Below are 20,985 nucleotides of genomic sequence, written 5' to 3' on the forward strand. Positions count from 1 at the left end.
TAGTAGGCACAGTGGGTGTGCTGAGTTGAATTGATGCTTCCAGTAGTTTAGCCTTTCCTCTAACAAACTGTTAAGACACAGTAGTATCCTAGGGAGGGTAATAATGCCAGTATATAATTTTCAAAATAGCACCCAAGTTACTTCTTCAAGGATTATTTCTTTTAAAAGACTAAAAAAAAAAAGAATTGCTCTTAAAGGAGAGCACATTAAGAATATGTGAGTAGTTCCTGCCGGTACACGTCATGGTGCGATTTGATTTTTATATTTTGGGAACATTCACTCTTCTTTCTAACCTAATTTTTACTCTCTCTCATTCGTAAATGTATCTGAGGTTTTGGAAGAGCAACTGGGCCAAAAAGCCGATTGATCATGGCATTCCTTACTAAGTCTGTCATTAGTGTACACAGAGAAAACAGCATTGTATTTACCTAGATATTGAATACTTTTTCAGGATTTGGGGGGCAGAAAGTATTTGAGAGTAGCTGTTGACACTGCACTGAAAAAAATACAGCCAGTGCTGAGGAGCCTACTTACCCAGAGCAACGGTTCTCCCTGCACATTTTTGCACCTTACATGCATGCATGAAGCCACTTCAGTCGTGTTCAACATTTTTGCAACCCTTTGGTCAGGCTCCTCTGTCCATGGGATTCTCCAGGCAAGAATACTGGAGTGGGTTGCCAAGCCCTTCTCCAGGGGATCTTCCCTACCCAGGGATTGAACCCGCATCTCTTATGCCTTCTGCATTGGCAGATGAGTTCTTTACCACTAGCACCACCTAGAAAGTCCCTTTTGCAGCTTATGTCCCAGTTACCACCACTGATTACTTTGATGCTGCAGAGCATAACAGGGAAATCTGTGACCTTTAACCCCTGGTATAATAAGGAAGGAGAAGATTCAGCTCACATACTTCTTTGCTCGGAAAGCAGTATTTCTAGAGGTGCCGTGTGTGTTGGAATTTTTTGCTGTTAGTCTATCTGCTTCCCAAGCCTAAAAACAATATGCCCCCAGCCCTGTTCCATTAAATAACCATTCTGGTTGGAAAGAAAGTAGACCATGCCACAGAAGCTGGGCCTGGGGTTTAAAATGGCAGGATGAGGTTTAAAATAGCCTCAGCTTGTGATTAAATCCAATCGCTCCACTGCTGACCAGCTGTAGAGTCTTGGGCAAGTCACTCCACCTCTGAGAACCTCACTTTCTCATTTCCGAAATGGCAGTTAAAGATGAAAGCAGATAAGAAGCATGATGCTAACACAATGCCTGGCGCTAATACATGCTTACTCTCTGTCAAGTCTCTTTACTTCCCCTCGTTAACATGCAGTTTGATCATTTTCTTGTTTAAAAACTCTTCAAGACTCACCTTACCCTCTGATAAAGACCTTAATACTTTAGCCTGGCATTCATGGCCTTTTACCATCTGTCTGTCTCACCTTTCTACCACATCTCTTCATCTCATAGCAAAACCAAACCATCTCTGTGCCCTCAGTGGGTCTCAGGCACTCACTCTCTTCTTGGAATGCCCTCTGCCCACCTCGTAAATCTAAATCCAATCTGCTGCAAAGCTCATCTTTTTTTTTTTTTTAAATTGAGGTATAGTTGATTTACTGAATGTTGTGCCATCTCTGCTGTACAGCAGAGTAACTCAGTTATACACGTATATATATTCTTTTTTAAATATTCCTTTCCATTATGATTTATCCCAGGAGACTGAGTATAGTCCCTTGTACTGTACAGTGGAACCTTGTAGTGTATCCATTCTAAATGTAATAATAGTTTTGCATCTATGCAAGGCTCATCTTAAATGCCACTTCCTCCTAGTCCCTCAGACTGGAAAATTCACCTCCTTGTCCAACCTTGTCTTTCTCATCACACGTGCTCAGAGAGGTTTTTCCCCTGGTGAGCCTTCTCTTCTTTTTCGCAAGGCCTGCGGATGGCCATCTTCTTCTCTGTGCCCATGCATCCTTCATGTGTCTTCCTCTTATAAGGACACCAGTTCCAGGGACTAGGGCCTTACCTTTATGACCTCATTTAACCTTAATGAAAAGACCCTGAAGCTGGGAAAGATTGAAGGCAGGAAGAGAAAGGGGAGACAGAGCATGAGATGGTTGCACGGCATCATCGACTCAAGGGACATGAGTTTGAGCAAACTCTGGGAGATCTGAAGGACAGGGAAGCCTGGCGTGCTGCAGTCCATGGAGTCACAAAGAGTCGGACACAACTGAGCAACTGAACAGCAACAACTTCTGTATAAGCTTGATCTCCAAGTACAGACATGTTGGAGATTAGAGCTTCAACATGCGAATTTTGAAGGGACAGGATTCAGTGGGTATAAAAGTCCAGCTGGATCCTCTGAGGGAGTGTGGGGGGCAGGGGGGGCGGTGTGGGTGTGTGTAATTTCCCTCTGCTACTAGCCTTCTTCTTCTCTACCCTCATTGCGGAGTACCACAGAGAGGCAGCCACTGTGTTGTTCCCCTGGGTCTCTAGCCTTGGCCAGCCCAGTACCGCTGCTCCCCCGCCATCCCGCCCACAAAGAGCCCGCTTCCGCCCTCACCAAGGGCTCCGGAGACCTGCACTGCCTCACGCAGCGGTCCCATCACAGCCCCCTCCTGGTTGCCCACAGCCAGCCAGGGAGAACAAGAGAGAATAAGCCCCAGCAGGAAAGGGAAGGAATTAGGGGACCGAAGCAGAAGGGTGACTCTTTTGTCTTAAAGGAAAGAAGTGAAGCTTTTCCTTTCACGTCTCTGTTAAACATTGTTCACGGGCTATTTTTTTCCTCCACATTTCTCAGGTCTGAAAACCACTGAGGCATCCCTTAGCTCTACAAGTTTAGACAGTTGATAAGCGATGTGAGAGAATGCAGTCTAATTGGGTCCTTCGTTAACCCACCCCTGACTTACAGAGGGAGGTGATTTGGTTACAAACCATTTTTACTCTGCTCAATCAGGGGTTCCACGTGCTGTCATCTGCTTGTAAATTAGCTGGAGGCACAAGCTTTGCATTATGCAAAGTATTTATTCTTGCAGTTAATATGCTGGAAAGTGTGGTTTCACACGCTTCTTCTGATACAAAGGTTCTCACCCAGTAGTGAACCAGTCACCTGGGGAGTGTGTACAAAGTGCCAAGTCCATCCTTCCTCCTCCCCACCCCCACCCCATGAGAGTGTAAGTGTGAGAATGAGAGGACGGGGCCTCCCTAACCCTACCCTGGAAACCCCAGAGTCATTGCTTCTTACTTTCTTACTTCCTCAGAGATTTCTTACTAATTTTTTTCAAATATAGAATTCTTTTTTAAATTCTTGACAAAACCCAGGAACTAGTTTGTTTTTTATTGTTTTATGATGGAAAGCTTCAAATTTACAGAAAGTAGACAGTGTCACGTAGTGGACCCCATATCACCCAGCTCCAGTGATCATCCACATTGTGCTATTCCTGCTCTTCTGTGCCTGGATTATTATCACTTTCTGACGAATTCAATTTTATTTCCTAGATAAGGAAAAAAGTGTAATCTGCGAACTAAAAGTTGGTTACATGTCCTTGCAAGTGTTTCCCCCACTTTTCTGCATTTACTGCTCACAGCAGTCCCAGGCATTGTTACCCGCATTTTATAACCTTGGAAATGGAAGCTCTCAGAAATCACACACCTGCCAGGCCCTCAACTAGTAAGTGCTCAAGTAGGGTTCACTCCCAGAGGCATCTGAGAAGTCTGCTTTTCCCCCTAAGCTACACCTTAGAAGAATAAGGACCGTAAAAAGTAAGTAGGCCCAGCCCAGCACATACACTAAAGTTGGAATGATACAGAGAGCATTAGCGTGGCCCCTGTGCAAGGATGACACAAATCCCTGAAGCGTTCCATATTTTTTAGGGAGGTGGGAGGGGGATTCAGGATTGGGAACTCATGTACACCCGTGGCGGATTCATGTTGATGTATGGCAAAACCAATACAGTATTGTAAAATAAAGTAAAAATAATAATAATAATAAGTAGGTCCAGGTTTCACATATGGACAGATGTACAACTGTATAATAAAGCAAATACCATTTAATGTGAATATCAGAAGCTAGATGGTGTTTGGGCATTCAGTGTAAAATCATTCAAACTTTGTGTTTGAAGTTTTTCACAATAAAATATTGGTGGTGGTGGGGAATTTCAGTAGAAGCAGACTTTGTCTTTCTCATCAAGCAGGACATAAACAAGCTAGTTTCAGATACCCATTCTATGGATATCTGTTCAAAAGACACAGATTGGAAACTTCCTTGAATTTTAATCTTAAAAATAGCAAGCCAGTGACAGAAATTACCTGGAAATGACCTTATCAACATTCCCTGGTGAGGTCTTAGAGAACTCAGAAAACTAGATTCCTTTACTGTGAGAGGAGGGACATGATGATAGACAGTTCTCCAGTTCTGGTCACTTAGGTGGGATTCAGTCATTTACCCAAAGTGACATTTTACATAGTAACATACATCCTGCATGTTGAAGCACTTCCTTAGTGCAGAAGAACATAACTTTTTTACACTACTTCACAAACGCAGCTACCTGCACCACTCCATCGTGTGGTACAGGCCCTGCTTTGGCTGGGGAGCTGGCTAGGAACTGCTGAAGGTACAGAGACCCTGGGAGTACAGCCAGCAGCCCTCTCCCATTCCTCCAGGGGGCACTGTGTGTCCCAGCAGCCAAGGCTTGGCTGCCATTTGCATTACCCAGCCTGCCCGTTAGCACTCAAGGCCAGGTGCTCCAAGCCCAGGGAGAGCTCTGCCCTTCTGGCTTTAGCCTGCTGTGGATGAAGGAGCTGCTTAGTTATACAAAAGCTACATACCCAGAATCCTCACACACTGCAAAACTATGATCACATCAGGGAACCAAGTCAGCCTAACTCACTGATTTCCAAAATTCCAATTGAATCTTGGGGTCCATATGACTCACTGATGTTCATACCATCATACCATTCTTTTTTGATTATACTCTGAGTAGAATCAAAAGCCCTCAAGAGGTAACTATCTCTTGCGTTAAGTACTCCATCAGTGTCCTTCATCCTGAGGTGTCCAGACAGTACAGGCTACAAGGAAGAGCAAGGTTTGTAATTAGACCTGGATGTGAATCCCAGCTTCCACCATTACTGGCTGTGAGACTTGGAGAAAGTTGCTTAACTCCTCTGAGTTCAGCTCGTAGGACTGTTGTTAAGGTTTGAACTCAGATAGAGGTATGTGAAAGGGCTTCCCAGGTGGCTCAGTGATAAAGAATCTGCCTGATAATCTCCTGTAGGTGATAAAGAATCTGCCTGCCACTGTAGGAGATACAGGAGATACAGGTTTGATCCCTGGGTCAGGAAAATGCCCTGGAGAAGGAAATGGTAACCCACTCCAGTATTGTTGCCTGGAGAATTCCATGGACAGTGGAGACTGGCAGGCTGCAGTCCATGAGGTCTCAAAAGAGTCGGACACAACTTAGTGACTGAGTGCACACATGTATGTGAAGCCACCCAGCATGGTCTTGGGCCCACTGAGCACTGGTTTCCCTTTGCTCTCATGTGTATGATATATTGTGAGTATGAGATGAGGGCTTACATCCCTGCTGCTCACTGCTGGTACGAATACATTGTGTCTCTTCCCATCCGTGCTTTCATCATCTAAAAATGGACTGCCTGTTCTCCAGGATGCTGCATGTGTGTGTACTATCTAACTGCCCCTTCGGGTGCTCCATCACACTGTGGGGCACAGGACGGTCCTGAGCATGCAGCCCAGAAAGGGTAAAGGCTGGCAGCAGACTGAAGGCTGTGGGATCAGGTAGGGAGGGCAGCAGAGAAATGATCAAAGTGAGTCTAGAATCAAAGGCTGGCATTTCTGAAAACAAAGATTTCAGCTTGGGAGCTTTGCCAAGGGTGACCCCCACAGGGTGTTAGTTATACCACACCAAGGAGGGAGATGCTTGACTTCCGGTCACTTCCCCACAGAAAGCCTAATTGCAGCTTGGATCCTTTGCGACTCCTTGGTGGGGGGTGGTGAGTGGAATGGGGGCTCCTAGGCTAGGGATGGGGAGACCGCTGCAGTGTTCCTGCCTGCACTACTGCCTTCCTCCTGAGAAAGATTGCCAGTTTTATTTCATGTGGTCTTAAACTGGGAACGAGAGTTTGCTCAGTCGTGCATAACAGACATTAAATCTGTTGCCCAATTTGCAGTCTAAACTTGTTTGTGGACCTTCCGTCCTTGCTGGTTCCTGCCTGCTACAGCCATCCAAGCACTTGGGACGCATTTCCTTTCTTCCCCGAAGCTGCGAGGGGCCCAGGAGTTGGGCTTCCTTAAATGCAAGCAGATGGAAGCAAGCAGGAGTGTGGAGGCAATTAAAGGATTTCTTCCTCCAAGCAGTACGGGCTTGCTCTCTTTGGTGTGTGGCTGTTCTTGCTCATTTTTATTTTCCATTTGGGCTTTGTCAGCCTGTCAGCTCTTTTCTTCCAAGCTGTGTGTTTTGCTGCTGGTTGTAGGCGCGTGCAAGATGGGGTGACTTGGTTGCTTATTGTTTGAAATCAAACTTTCCACACCGAGGTATGGATAATGCATGATCATGATGGTGATGCCTATGCTTCATATTTGTAAAATATTCTGCATCTTAGAGTGCTTTCACATACATCACCATTTCATTTGGCCTGGGCAGAAACAGATTGAAATGACGGCTATGCTCACCCTGCTGGAGTGGGTCTCTATGCTATCTTGTGGGTCTTTGTCTGTATGCTATCTTGCTAGTCATACACAAAGGGGAGGGGAGTAGAATGAAAATTGAAGTCTTTTGCTTTGTTTTCTCTTTCTAGCTTCAGTCAATCAGTTACATATTTTTCAAGCACTTTATGAGTGCACCGCTAAATTCTCTGGTGACCTTTAAATAACTGTAGCAGACAGCCCTTACCATCAGGGGATTTCCAGTTGAGTTGAGGAAAGAAGACCTGCAACTATGAGTTTAAGTGACAGTGCCCAGCACACGGAGGGCATTGAGTAACTAGGTGTTGGGTGTGTGAGTGAATAAATGAGTGAATGGATGATGCAACCCACCAAAGTCCTGAAGGGCAAGAAGAAGAGCTAGGGAGGAGGGAGTGAGGTTAGCAGTCCTCAGTGGGATGGGACACGGAGGATGCAGCAGACTCGGGATTCCTGGCTGCCAGGGCGAGAGAACGAGATCACCTGCATTCTGAATTGCCACCCTTAGTGCAGCTGAATGAGAGCTGAAGATGCTAAAGGAAACCATAGAGATAAAGACTCTGAAGAGTGAGCAAGGAAAATGTAATATGGGGCAAGCAAGAAGGGGGGAAAGAGGGAAGGAGGCCAGGAAACAAACTGGAAGAAAGACGTTGCTCATCAGCTGTTGTCAGAAAAAAGGCTAGGGAAGCTACTTCACCTTAAAAGTCTGTCTCCAGGGAGGTGGGAAGGGGGTTCAGAATTGGGAACACGTGTACACCCGTAGCGGATTCATGTTGATGTATGGCAAAACCAATACAATATTGTAAAGTAATTAGACTCCAATTAAAAAAAAAAACAAAAACCCTGCCTCCTGGTTTTAAGAACCTACCGTATTGCATCCCTCTAGTAGGGAGCCTGGTAGGCTGCAGTCCATGGGGTCACGAAGAGTCGGACATGACTGAGCGACTTCACTTTCACTTTTCACTTTCATGCATTGGAGAAGGAAATGGCAACCCACTCCAGTGTCCTTGCCTGGAGAATCCCAGGGACGGAGGAGCCTGGTGGGCTGCCGTCTATGGGGTCGCACAGAGTCGGACACGACTGAAGTGACTTAGCAGCAGTAGGGACTAGGAGAAGGTGATGGAAGAATTGAGAGAATCAGGGAAATATAGGAGTTGGCCCTATCCCTTAAGAGAGCCTGCCGTGCACAGGAAATAGTGAAACAAGGTGAATACCCCACCTGCTGGATGCTGGGGACAAGCCACGGAAGGGAGAGACTTGGAGACCAGTGTAGCCTGAGGAGCTGAGGAAGCCTCCTTGAAGGGGGCAGATGGGCCAAGGCCTGGCTCTTGGAGATGCAGAAACTGCACGGGCAGTTGTGTGGAGGTGTGTACCATCACGGGTGGAGCTCATGTTGGACCAATGGGCTGGAAGTTGGATCAGATGCTGGAAGAAGGGCAGGGCCCCTGGTGTGGAAGGCTTGGAAGCCAGGATGGGAAAGTTGCTGAGCAAGGGAGTGACGTAGAGGCAGTAAGTGGAATTTTCTTCGTGCCCAGAATTCTCATTAGTGTCCTGCTGCCCCAGATGCTGGGCTGGGTTCTACCCTGTCCCCTGATGATGGTGTGAGAGGAAGCTAAGGGAAGGAAATGGCTCCTTGGGATGGCCATCAAAACCTCCCAGAGTCTCCTGGGCCTCATACTGCCTCTCCAGTGGTAGAGCAGGCGTCATCTCCAGTGGGGCTGTCAGTAGGACACTCTTCTTAGTGGCTATTTTAGCTGCCGTGGAACTGGACTTAGCTTGTGTATTAGACCTTTATGAAGTCTATGTAGCTTCATTATGATGAAATTTTTAAAAATAATATCCATTCATACATACCCCTGATATAGAGGACTTAGGAAGTAAATTACAAAGGACAAAAGTCACCTTTTATTCCATCACACAGAGAGAGTCATGCACATTGTTCATATGTTGTTCAATGTCCCTTCCTTATACAAATTTGGAAATTATTTAAAAAATAATTTATTTTAAAAAATAATTATCTTATTTTATAACTTGACAATAAACCATGAATATTTTTCTAGTTCAGTATTTTTCAGTATGATTCCAGTGATGTATCCTATTCCATTGTAGGAATGTACCATAATTTATGTGATCAATCAAATAGGAAACCATTCTCCTATTTTTGCTCATTTTGGTTGTTTCCAGCAAATTAGGTTGTTACATATTTTTTAAAACAGCATCATAATGCGATATTTGCAGATAACCTGTTTTCATTAAGTGAATTGAACAGACAAATGCAAATGAATGTAGAATGTTCCTTATGAAGTTTTATCTTACTTTTAGGGTCACTTCATCAAAAATAGTTAATCAACCCAAGAATTACATGTGCTGTAGCATACTTCTCTAAGACTGTAAAAACATGAGCTAACCAAGCCCCATGCTGATAGACATACCTGAATATAGAGGAAGAGTTTAGGGATCCCAGTTGGATCAGGTAGTTCTTAGAATTTAAATGTCCTCCCATGCTTGATTGTAGTGAAATTACAGCAACAACAAAATTTTTAAGTAACTCTCAATATTATCTTCACATACATGAAGAGCCAAGCATTTAAGAACTTTAACCCCCTCTCTGTACCTACCTCTTGACCAGTGTTTAAGACACCGCTCTTCTTCCTGATATGGGACACCATTTGGAGGGCTGGTTCCTGCTAACTTTATTATAAGCTGCATAGAAGAGAAGTTGCCAGCTTTATTTTTTCTCTGAGACAGAGTTTGATTTACAGAGATCTGAAACTTCCTGCTTGTGTTTCTTTTCCAGTAATATGTGTGATTCACCACAGTTCAAGGTAACTGCGTCTTATAATGCCTCACTTTTTTCCAGTGGTATTTTTCTATGGGAACCCTAGAATAGAGAGGAATCCTATATGTCTTCCATGATCTCATATTCCCTGCCTCTTAGAGTTTTGCAGTATAATTAGGTTACTTGTTTTTCTTAATTATTTTTAATCATCCAGTGCTGAAGAGGAGGAGGTGAAGGTCAAGAAAAAGTAAGCTGTGTTCTGTTTTTAAAACATTACTTTGTATGTTGCTGGGGCATAGGAACAGCATTTTTCATATTGACAAATACCTGGCAATTTGCTAAAGCCTTTAATCAGTTCTAATAATTGACCTGTAATTCTCTTAGATTTTCTGTGTAACCAGTCACATCCATAAATAATTTAAAATTTTTCCTTTGCAATCTTTATCTTTTTTTTTTTTCCCCTTACTACTCTTGTTGGGACCTGTAGCACAGTGTTAAAAAGAAGGAGGGCAAACACATATCCTTAGTTTATTCCAGATTTAAAGAGCAGGCTGCTAACATTTCACCATTGAGTATGATGCTTACTCTTGGGACTTGGCTAATTCTTATTAGGTTAAGAAAGTTCCCTTTTGATCCTGGTTTGCTAACAGTTGCTATTTTTTTTAAGTCACAAGTAATTGTTGGATTTTATTCAGTGCTTTGTCTGTGTCTATTGATAAGATTATCGGGGTTTTCTCTTTTAATCTGATAACAGGGAAATCACTGTTGTCAATCTTCTAAAGTTAAACCATCCTTGCATTATTGGTAAAAATCCAGTAGCCATGATATACTTTATGGACTGTTGGGTTGAGTTTGCTAAACTGTTTTCGGGCTTGTTTTGTTTGCATTTATCTCTGGGACTGGCCTGTAATTCTCCCTTTTTCCTACTGGCCTTGTCTGCTTTAGACACAGAGGGCATGCTAGTGCTTCTCTGGTTCCTCTCTCTGAAACCCGCCTCTTTTTTCTGTAAAACCATCTGAACCTAGTGTTTCTTGGCTTTGTTTTCTTTGGCAGAGGGATGCGTAGATTTTTAAATGATGAGTCGAAGAATTTCTCTGAAATTTTTTATTTCTTAAGCTTAATGACATGCAATTGTTCATAGAATGTTATTATTTTTAATCTCTGCTGAACCTGTACTTACAGTCTCTCATTCCTATTTCATTCCATGGTGATTTGTCTATTTTATTAAATTTTCAAAGAAACATTTTTTCCTTTGTTAATCCTTCCTAATGTATCTGTATTTTCTGACTTCATTAATTTTATCCTTTGGTATTCCCTTTGTCTAGTTTCCTTGGATTTACGCTTACTGACTTTCTTACTTCTGGAGCTGGATACTCATTAATTATCTATCTTTTTTCTTTTTTAGGATAAGATTTAAGTATTTTCCTCTAGATACAACTTTATTAGAATCTGACAAGTTTTATTATAGAATATTTTCATCATCACTCAGTTCTAAGAATGTTATAATTACCATAGTTGTTTATTCTTTGATTCATGAATTATCAGCAGTGTCATTTTAAATCATCAAACAAATGAGAGTTTTTAGTAATCATCTTGTTTTGGCATCTAACTTTAAATTTTCTTGCTGTTCAGAGAATGTTGTTAGTATGATACTAGTTTCACAAAAATTTTTGAGATTTGGTTCACAGTCTAGTATGTGATCAATTTTTTTGAAAAATTCCATGAAATGTTTTTTAAAAATGCATATTCTCTGATGGGACTGGGGGAGATAGAGTTCTAAATATACCCATTAGATTATGCCTCTTAATTGTATAGTTCAAAATTTTTATATACTTAATCAATCACTAAGAGAGGTATTGTTAAAAATCTCTCACTGTGTTTATAACATTGTCCTTTTGATTCTGATGATTTGCTCTGTACATGGTTATATCCATTTCCCGGAAAGAGTATTAAAGAGCTCTTCACTGGCATTGTTCTCTTTGTCTCAGAACACAGATTCCTTCCTTAAGCTTCTAGGTTAATCCAACTTCTCAGAAGACTTGCCCCCAAGGCATTCGTCTTCTGATTACTTTCTTAGCCTCAACACTGGGATATTTCAAGGTATCATAAAACCATAGAGCTGCTATGCTTGAAGGAGACTCAAAGTTCATCTAGTTCAACCAATATCTTTATCCAAATTCTTCTAGAAATCTCTAATGTCAACATACCTTCTACCAACTTTGGGAAGTTCTCATTATTAAAATGAGTCATAAGAATATATCCCTTCTTATAACCACCCATCAGGTTTTTAAAGACTGCTTAAAATGTCTTCTTCTCTAAGCAAAGCAATTTTCATTTTTTTATTAGTTTTTCCCCATACAATTCCCCATCCATCCAATGTCTTAGTTATTGTTTTATGGACAAGTTCTGGATTCTATGTAGTCATGGCTTGAGAGATTTTCAGATTTCACATACATATATACATGGGTGTATGTGTACATGTGTTTTTAAGGAATATTTTATTGGATAATTTTTAAGAAAGCCCCTCAAGAAAACATCTTACATGGAGGTCAAAACCCACTGACCACAGTATGTAATGATTTCTCTCTCTCTCTCTCTCTCTCAAGGGAGGCCATTGTGATGCGAGACCATGGCCCTTGCATATTGTTCCAGGCATGTGCTTAATGCAAGAGTGTGCGCTTAGAATCAAGGCCCATGTGGTCCTTTTCTGAAGGCCGCTCTGCGTAAGGAAGGAGAATAACTAACACACAGGAGCAAATGTCCTGTTTAAAAAAAATCCAACTTTGTTTAGAAATTAGCCAGCATGATTTCTGTGTTTCTAATGGAGAACCCTTCTCCCTTTCAAAGGGAGAAGGAAATGGCAACCCAATCCAGTATTCTTGCCTGGGGAACCCCCATGGACAGAGGAGCTTGGTGGGCTACAGTCCATGGGGTCGTGAAAGAGTCAGACACGACTGAGGGACTAAACAGCAGCAATGGAGAACAGGGGGAAACTTGCCCTTCGTTTGCTGACATAAAGTAAGTGTTGGTTTGGAAGTCCAAGTCCACAGTTTATACACTGAGGGAAGGTAGTAAAAGGTGTCAGAAAATCTCCTCCCCATGGGAACAGTACCCTATTGTGCTTGCAAAAGTTGGCTGTAAGTCATGAGCACTCCACCCGCTTGCCCTCAGCATCCTCTCCAACCACCAAGAAAGCACACTCCCCTTGGGACCCAGGACTGTTCAGGAGGTTGAAGAGTCCCACCTTCAGACAGACAGTGCAGGTAGTATCTTAACCTTTCTTAGCAATGTATTTAAGAAGGAATACTGGGACAGTGTTGCCCTTTTCACTTGGTCTCTTGTGGCACCGAGTATTTCATTATCATTGCAGTTTAAATACTCCAAGTTCAGACTAGCTCAGAATGGGTAACAGCAGCCTCCTGTGGTTTAGCACCCCTTAATTGTGGTCTGTTAACCTCCTTAGCTCAGCCTCACTAAGGGAAGACCTCCATGGTAACCAGCAAAACCTCTCTCCTTGGTTAAGTCAAGCTAAGTTTGTGAAGCAACATTACCCAACATACTTATATCAAAAGCACCCACATTTCTAAATATTCTTGGAACCTCAACTTAAGTGCTACCAGATTACATGCTATTTTTCAGTAAATACCTCATTAGGTCACACTGGCTTTTAAGCAGGCATATCAAACAATTGACTCAAATTGAAATTATTTTCAGCACACACCACCCCCTCAGTCTTTTTCACACATGCTGCTGCTAAACCATATCCCTCATCCTGCCCTATGCAACATTTTTTTCCTTCACTAATTTTTATCATCTCAGTTCTGGCCTATTAGTTACTCTAACCCATCAAGATATTTTTGTGTCTTGAGCTTATCACCTGCAACATTTCTATCCCTCCCAAAGTTCACTTCATCTGAGCATTTTGTCAAGCAGATTTTCCCTATCTTCATCTAAGATGCTGGCAAGGTTGTTAAAGATCTCAGGCCCTGTGTTATATCCCTGAGGTCATCTTCTAGGTAGACGTGGACTCCTTGATCAATGCCATTAGCTGTCCTGATAGCCAGCCCACATTTTTCTATCTTGTTCCTCAAGGATTATGAAAGGTCTTTTGGATGTTAGATTACTGAGATTCATAAAGAACCACATTTCTCTGATTCCTGTCAAAACAGAAAGAGGGCTGACTATGCATCCTCTGAAATCATCCTTTATGAAGGGTCAGATCAGACCAAATGCTGAAACACTTTAGTAGGAATACTCAATTGGCTTTTGTTTTTTTTACATCTAGCATTCCTAGACACTTTTTCCATAGAACCAGTTTTTTCATAAGATCAATCGAGGTTGAGATTTCAAATATGGAAATGGGATTGAATTTCACCCAAAGCTATTTTTGCTGGCATTCAGGTTAACAATATCGTTCACTTATGCTTAACTGTAAAATACTGGAATGTGTCAACTAGAATGTTAAAAATGAACTGTACTTCCCAGTCCCATTCTACCAGTTATCAGCTCTGTCTATCGCTCCATCCTTCCCTGGCCCCCAGCTTCCTAAATCAAGATCAAGATTCATTAACATGGCCTATACCACTAAAACCTCTTCCTAGCTGTGCGTCCCTCATCCAGGAGCTCCCTGGACTGGGCCACCCTGCAGAGAGCTATCAGACCACGTCACGCTAGCTCAGAGCTCTTCAGGGCTTGTCTTTCACACTCCAGATTGAGTCTGTCCCTGTCCCTTGGCTGGCGATCTGCGCTTGCAGCAACCTCCCCATACCTCAGACCCTGCGCCACCTAGTGGATCCATCACTCTTCCCTAATAAATGTCTTTCATGCCCCTCTGACTCCCTGATGCCCATCTTTGCTCTAAAAGTCCCAGAGGCCAGGAATGTCCCAATCCATTTCTATATTTATAAATCTTGATTCTTTCTCAAGTGATAATTTAAATGCTTTTCTCAATAAAGCCTTGACTGATTCCTCCACTGAAAGTAATTTTTTTTTCTCTGCTTCCCTGGTGGCTCAAATGGTAAAGAATCTGCCTGCAATGTTGGAGACCCAAGTTCAATCCCTGGGTCAGGAAGAGCCCCTGGAGAAGGGAATGGCAACCCACTCCAGTATCCGTGCCTGGAGAATTCCATGGACAGAGGAGCCTGGCAGGCTACAGTCCACAGGATCACAAAGAGTTAGACACAACTGAGCGACTAACACACATACACAAGCTCCTGTGAGCACTGTGTAACTTCCAAGTGACATTATCTTGCATAGAATTGTTTGTGTACTTGTTTTATCAAAAGCTGCTCCAGTGCTGAGACAATAGCTTATTTGCCTTTTCAGTTCAGTGAGGTCCAGGCACCTAGTAGATAGTCAGGACATACTTGTTGGATGGATGGATGGTGTTGAGACTCTGGAAAGGATAAATAACTTGCCCAGATCACAGAGTTTTGCTAATAAAATTAATAACAGTTCCCAAATTCAATAATAAGATATTCGGCCAACAGTATGCTACATTCTGTTTCACAGTTTTGCCTTGATCTTTTTGTGGAAGTATAAGTAATAAATATCCAGTTTTAAGAATTAGGCCAAAAGTCTGAGTTTGATTGTTTGCTTCATATTACCCCTTAGTTTTGCACGCTTAGGAATGTGTATTTGGGAAAGGGGTATGATAAGCTTTTCCTACCACATTTATCAGGCTTCAGAAATAACTTGAAAGGAGAAGATGCTGCCACTTTGGAACATTTGTCCTTTACAATTTAAAATGCCTGCAAACACACTTGGAAGAATTGTTCTTTTCAACTCTAAAAATCATAATTCTCTCAATAGAAAAATGCACTTCAGCTGTACCATGTCAGCAGTTTGGGGTTTATGTTTGTTTTTATTTAGAGTGAGGAGTGGGCTAGAGATCTAATGTTACAAATAGAGAGTAAGCTCCAGGATGAAATGATGTTACCCTAACCTAGAGAAGGTAGTTCTGGCTTTCTCCAACTTGTATAACAAAAGCACGATGTTGTCAACCTGACCGAGGGCTGATCAGCCTCATTTGAATCTGAAAGGGAGCCCACATCCTTCCTGTTGCCATGCAAAGATGCTGAAAAAAATTCACAGAGAAAACAGATGGACTAATATATGCTGTGTTTCCCAGACGTCCTGTCCCCAGTGCCCCCAAAACGGTGCAATAATTGAGAATGAGGTTGAACAAGAAAAGAACAAAGGAATAAAACTTTAAAATGCTGACAAAAAGCCAAACAGCAGCTATTCTTTTTAATCTGCTTCTCTTCGTGTTTTTTCAAATGTGGTTCTGTAGATAGGGGCAAAGGAAAGAAATGCAGGGTCATTTTTTACATTTTCAAGTAAAAATTTGTTATCTTGTACAGTACACTCACCAAGACTTGCTTTCATTCATGGTAGAATCCCGCTCCACCAATTTCAAAAGCAAAGGTGGCCAGTGTATTCTTTTGTTGCTCCGTGACATTGGAGTCCCTTTTTAGATTTTTGCAGTAAGTTCCCCCAGAGTTAGAATGACCAAAGGACAGCCATTTGTCTCAGCAATTCAGTGAAAATTTCCAACTTAAAAAACAAAAAAACGTGGATTGTATTGGCATGATGTAGTAGACTAATCAAGAAAGGAAAGAAGGGAGGAGAGGAGAATAAGAGAGGAGTGGAGCCTAACACTTCTTTTCTCACCAGGTGTTTCTTGGCTTCAGCAACCCACTCCAGTATTCTTGCCTGGAGAATCCCATGGACAGAGGAGCCTGGTGGGCTATGGTCCATAGGGTCACATAGAGTCGGACACGACTTAAGTGACTTAGCAGGCATGCACATTTCTTGGCTTACCTCCAGTACAGACGAGGCTTATCAGTTTTGTGATAAGATGGTCCTGTTACAGAAAGTCCCAACGGAAGGCATCTGGAGCCGCATAAACAAAGGCCAGGACAGCTTCAAAGTGGACAAGTATATTAAGTCGCATTTGAACGTGGTATTGCTACATGGTCAGACATTAAAGATTTGAGATTTAAATTAGCTCTAACAGAGAAATTCCACAGAAATGAGGATATAAATTTTGAGATTCTTTCCAGGGGAGATCATGCACTATTTCTGGAGATCATCATACGCAAGATTTCCATCCCTGTGGTAGAGGCATTTATCCATATGCTTTCTTAATTCCAAGTTGATTTTACACATAGATTTCACGCATATATTTATTTAAAATATTTATTGCACCATGAATGCTATTTGTCTTGTACTGAAATTTTACCCTATTAGTTATAATTGAGTTCCCTAAATTGAAATTTTTTACCCTTTTAGGAAAAACTCCGAAATCATATAAAAAGTGTATAATTTGCCTGGGAGATGCAGAATAACTTCCAGAAGATAATTAGATGTTTTGAAAATACAAAGAAACAGGGTAGAACCTGAAAGAAAAGAATAACTTGTTCTGTTTGCCTTCCTTCAGGCTATTTTAGAACATTTTGGCTTTATCTCTTAATAAGGATTTTTGGGATTATTAAGGAGCTTTTAAGTTTTCTTCCATGTTAGACATGTAACCTTAGCATCTAAAACCCACTTATTTGCGTACACAGAACAAATGGCAGCATCATGTCATCATGTCAGCATCATGTCATAAACATGATATTATTGCCATTGCGTTTTAGCTGTTGCTTCCAAAAGACTTAATCCAAAGTACATCGTCACATGTAAGAGATGAGCAGGCAGCATTTGGGCTGCAGATACTGAGAGAGTATTAAAATTCAAATTCAAATATTAAAAATTAAAGTTTCCCTTCACCCATTGGTTCTTAGTTCTTAGGAATTTGCCATAGACTCAAAATGCGAGAGCTAGAAGGAATATTCAAGCTTCTCTGGATCAAAGCTTTGTAGAAGCGAGGCCCAGGAGGGTGAGTGGCTTACCGGAGGTCACCAGTGAATCCGGAAAGGATAGCAGTACCAGTGTTTGCTTTCTACCAAATCATCGTATTCACCTCTTAGGGAACATATTTCACTGCAGATAGTTCGCCACTTTTGATCAGATACATCAAATCTTCAACTTGTGTTAATTTTTTCGATTATGAGTACCAATCTGCACTGTCTGATAGACACATAATGAAACTACAAATGCAGGCATACAGATAATTTTAAATTTTCAAGTAGCCGCATTAAGAAAGCAAAAAGAAACAGATGAAAGTAATTTTAATAATGTATTTTATTTAAGACAACATATCCAAAACGTTCCCATTTCAACATGCAATCAGTGTACATAAAATCTGTTAATGAAGTACTTTACATCCTTTTCTTCATACCAAGTCTTTGAGATCTGGTTATATGCTTTCCACTTACATCACACCTCAGCTCCCACTAGCTACAGGTACCATGTTGGACAGTGCAGGTCTGCAGGCTGAGGAGGCCCAAGCTTTGCACCAAACCACAGTGCCAACCCTTGAAACTGTAAATGTCTATGAATCTAGTTCACATTTCCTTTCATTTTTGCTCTTAATATTTCATGCTTGTCTGTGGAAGATCCAGAGAGAAGTAGGCAAGCGTGAACTGCTGTAAAGGGAGTTTCTCTGTTGAAAACACGGTCCAGCTCTTGCTAAGATAGTGTTACTGTGTGATATATTACTCCTGCCTTCCTCTAATTCCGTGAAGTCTTCCATTTCCTTAATGTCAAAAGTTTCCTTACCAGCTGCAGCTGTTTCCTGTGGATAATATTCTAAATGGTTTTTATTTATGAGATGTCTTGTACTGTAACTGCTGTCAGAATGAATATGTATACCAAAGCCTATATCCCAAGTCAGTCTAATTAACTGGCTTCTAAGAAATAATTGTTAAACCTTAGCTGCAGCTCTCAACAGTGATAGTTCTCACTTTGACCTAATTACAGAATCTAATGTTAAAATATGTAAGGAGGGAGATCAAAGAAGAGGATCATTTTGCTTTCTGTTTGTTCACGCATCATCTTTTACATCTCCCAACCCCCACCTCCAACCAGCCAGGCAAAGGCCCCACATGGAATAGTAATGAATGACTAGACACTGAGGTTGTTTTGTTTTGCTCATCATTGAAGTAGGAATAATAATAGTGCCTACTTCAAAGGCTTGTGAGAGTGAAGCCGAAAGCACCATATCTGACACAGTTAGACCTCAACAAAAAATGATAACCACTGTTATTATTTGCTTTGCAATGACTTTATAAAAATAAGATGGACAAAATAGAGAACAAGTAGGTGTAAGTTGTCTGAAAAACAGAAAGGAAGGCTGCCACCTCTTTTTAAGGACATTCTCCATATGATTCTTGGAGCCAAATCAGGCTTCAGCCCAGGGTAGAGATTGCTTTCTGTCTCCATCGTGTCTTCAGCATGACTGTGTGAACCTACATTGCTTCCAACAACGGTGGGAGTGTTGGAGCCAAAATGACCAATTCAAAGGACTGGCCGTGTGCAAGGACAAGGCGGGAGCTGCCCCACATAGGGTGTGTCAAGTCATCAGAACAGTGTTCATGCCTGGTTTTCATAGTGAATTGCAACAGAAGACAAGCCATGTTTGGGTTGTCCCTCGGGATCTCTTGTGATGCTTCTTTAAACAATTCCACAGAGTAAGAAAATAGAGTTTTTAGAATATAAGACTATCAAGATAACTTCCTTCTTTCCTTGCGTTTGCCTCTGCTGCCCAGGAAACCTTTTCACTGGAGCCTATGCAACTCTCTTTGACACTTCCGAGTATCACCTCTTGGTTGAACACAACTAAAATCACACCGAGTCGTTCCTTGGCATTCTTGGATGCAGTTCTCTCTTTGAGAACCAGTGAATTCTCACAATACTTTCCAGTCCCTTCCTTTCTCTGCCAAACCACCTCCCTCTGCTTACTCAAGGCCACTTGTGACAGGAAAGCATTGATGACAAGAGGGAAAACCGCATACACTCTTAGGCTGTGTGCAGGCCTCTGTGAACATCAACACCTTTTGATGTTCTTAAGAATATTTTAGTATCTAAATTATCTGTCTGACCATTCATCCTGAGTACCTGAGTTCTCCATGAGTTGGCATCTCTCTTTTGGGGGCCATTTTTCATCTGCTCCTATGATCTGAACAGAGAGCAATAAGTAAGCGGTGGTCTCTCTTGTTTTTCCTGATTTGCCTGAAGTTCTAATCCCTGTTGCTGATAGAGGATTCTGAAGACAAAGCTGACTCACAGCACCCAATAGCGTAGAGAGCAGCAGCCAGTTGCCTGACCTGCACACCCACACCTGTCCTTTACACTTTGCCTCAGGTAGGCAATTGCATCTCTGTTTAGCAAAAGAAGGGGCTATTAAACACATGCCAAAGAGTGGTATCTTCATGCCTTAGAAGGCTGTTCAGTATTGAAAACCACAATGAATAAAGCAATAAAAATTGCCATACTACCCAGACGGTACAGTGGTAAAGAGTCTACCTGCCAATGCAGGAGACTCAAGAGCTCTGGATTCAACCCCTGGGTAGGGTAAAACTCCTGGAGTAGGAAATAGCAGCCCACTCCAGTATTTTTGCCTGAAAACTCCCATGGACAGAGGAGCCTAGCAGGCTACAGTCCATGGGGTCGCAAAGAGTTGGACATGACTGAGCACACACGCAACACAACTTGTAAGATTACATTTCCACGAAATCCTGGACCAGACAAAACTTGTCTATGGTGGTAAAAGTTCCAACTGTGTTTGCCTAAGGTGGGACTGACTGTCTAGGGGCATAGATGGTTCTTTCTTGGGTGATGAAAATGTTTTCTGTCTTGTTCGGGGTTTAGGTTACACAGATGTATACATTTGTCAGAACTCATTGAACTGTATGTACATGTACAATCCAAACATTGAACTGTGTGTGAAATATACTGAAACTTAAAAGAAACTATGAAGAAAAGTAGAGGGTGGGGGGACTGAAAAATTCATCCTACTTGCTAAACCTCCCCCAATTACTAGAAAATCTTTGTTCATTTCTGAGACATTTTCTTCCAGGCTGGCTGCTGGGTAACTGCTCATCACCCCTTTTTGTACCTCACGCTTAATAGGTAGCAGTTTCCTGCTTCTTTGGTCTCGGTCCCACACGCAAAAATGGTCAGCCATACCTCAGAAGCATAGAGAGACTTCCTTTTCACAAAGATTGTCTGTCCTAGGTTACGTGGGAAAAGTTGTGCAAGGGAGATTTATTACTTGAAGACTATTTTTTGGAAAGCATGTATTCTCTCCCTAATTTCTGATTGGTTGCATTAATTCAGAATTTGGAAGTGTGCCTTGAACCAAAACTCTTTGTCAAGTTTCCTGTGTTGTGAAACGCAGATGTTTACATTAAAATTTAAACCTTTTATTCACCCCTCACCCTCTCCCTCTGGTCCATCCTCCCTGCCTCTTAAGTAATCTTTCCGAAATGCAAATCTATTGTGTAAGCCTTGCTCAGAAGCCCTGATGGCCTGCTCCCTCTCACACTGGGGCCCCTGCCTAACTTTCCAGTTGCCCACCTACGCTCTTGGCTTTTGTCCCACCAAACAAGGCTGATCCCTGGAATGCTCCTTTCTGGAT

At 42.0% G+C, this 20,985-nt stretch overlaps 1 protein-coding gene and 1 non-coding gene across 3 annotated transcripts in view; both read left to right on the forward strand.

Annotated features, from left to right (window-relative positions):
- The window catches only part of FYN (FYN proto-oncogene, Src family tyrosine kinase), a 117,060-nt gene that overhangs the window by 12,174 nt on the left and 83,901 nt on the right, over nt 1-20,985 (forward strand). The gene's annotated exons all lie outside the window — the stretch shown is intronic.
- Nucleotides 3,752-3,855, forward strand: LOC138090017 (U6 spliceosomal RNA). Its single transcript, XR_011145843.1, has one exon. It is a non-coding gene; the product is annotated as a U6 spliceosomal RNA (small nuclear RNA).

Source organism: Capricornis sumatraensis, chromosome 13 (assembly GCF_032405125.1).
Source record: "Capricornis sumatraensis isolate serow.1 chromosome 13, serow.2, whole genome shotgun sequence".
Lineage (NCBI taxonomy): Eukaryota > Metazoa > Chordata > Mammalia > Artiodactyla > Bovidae > Capricornis > Capricornis sumatraensis.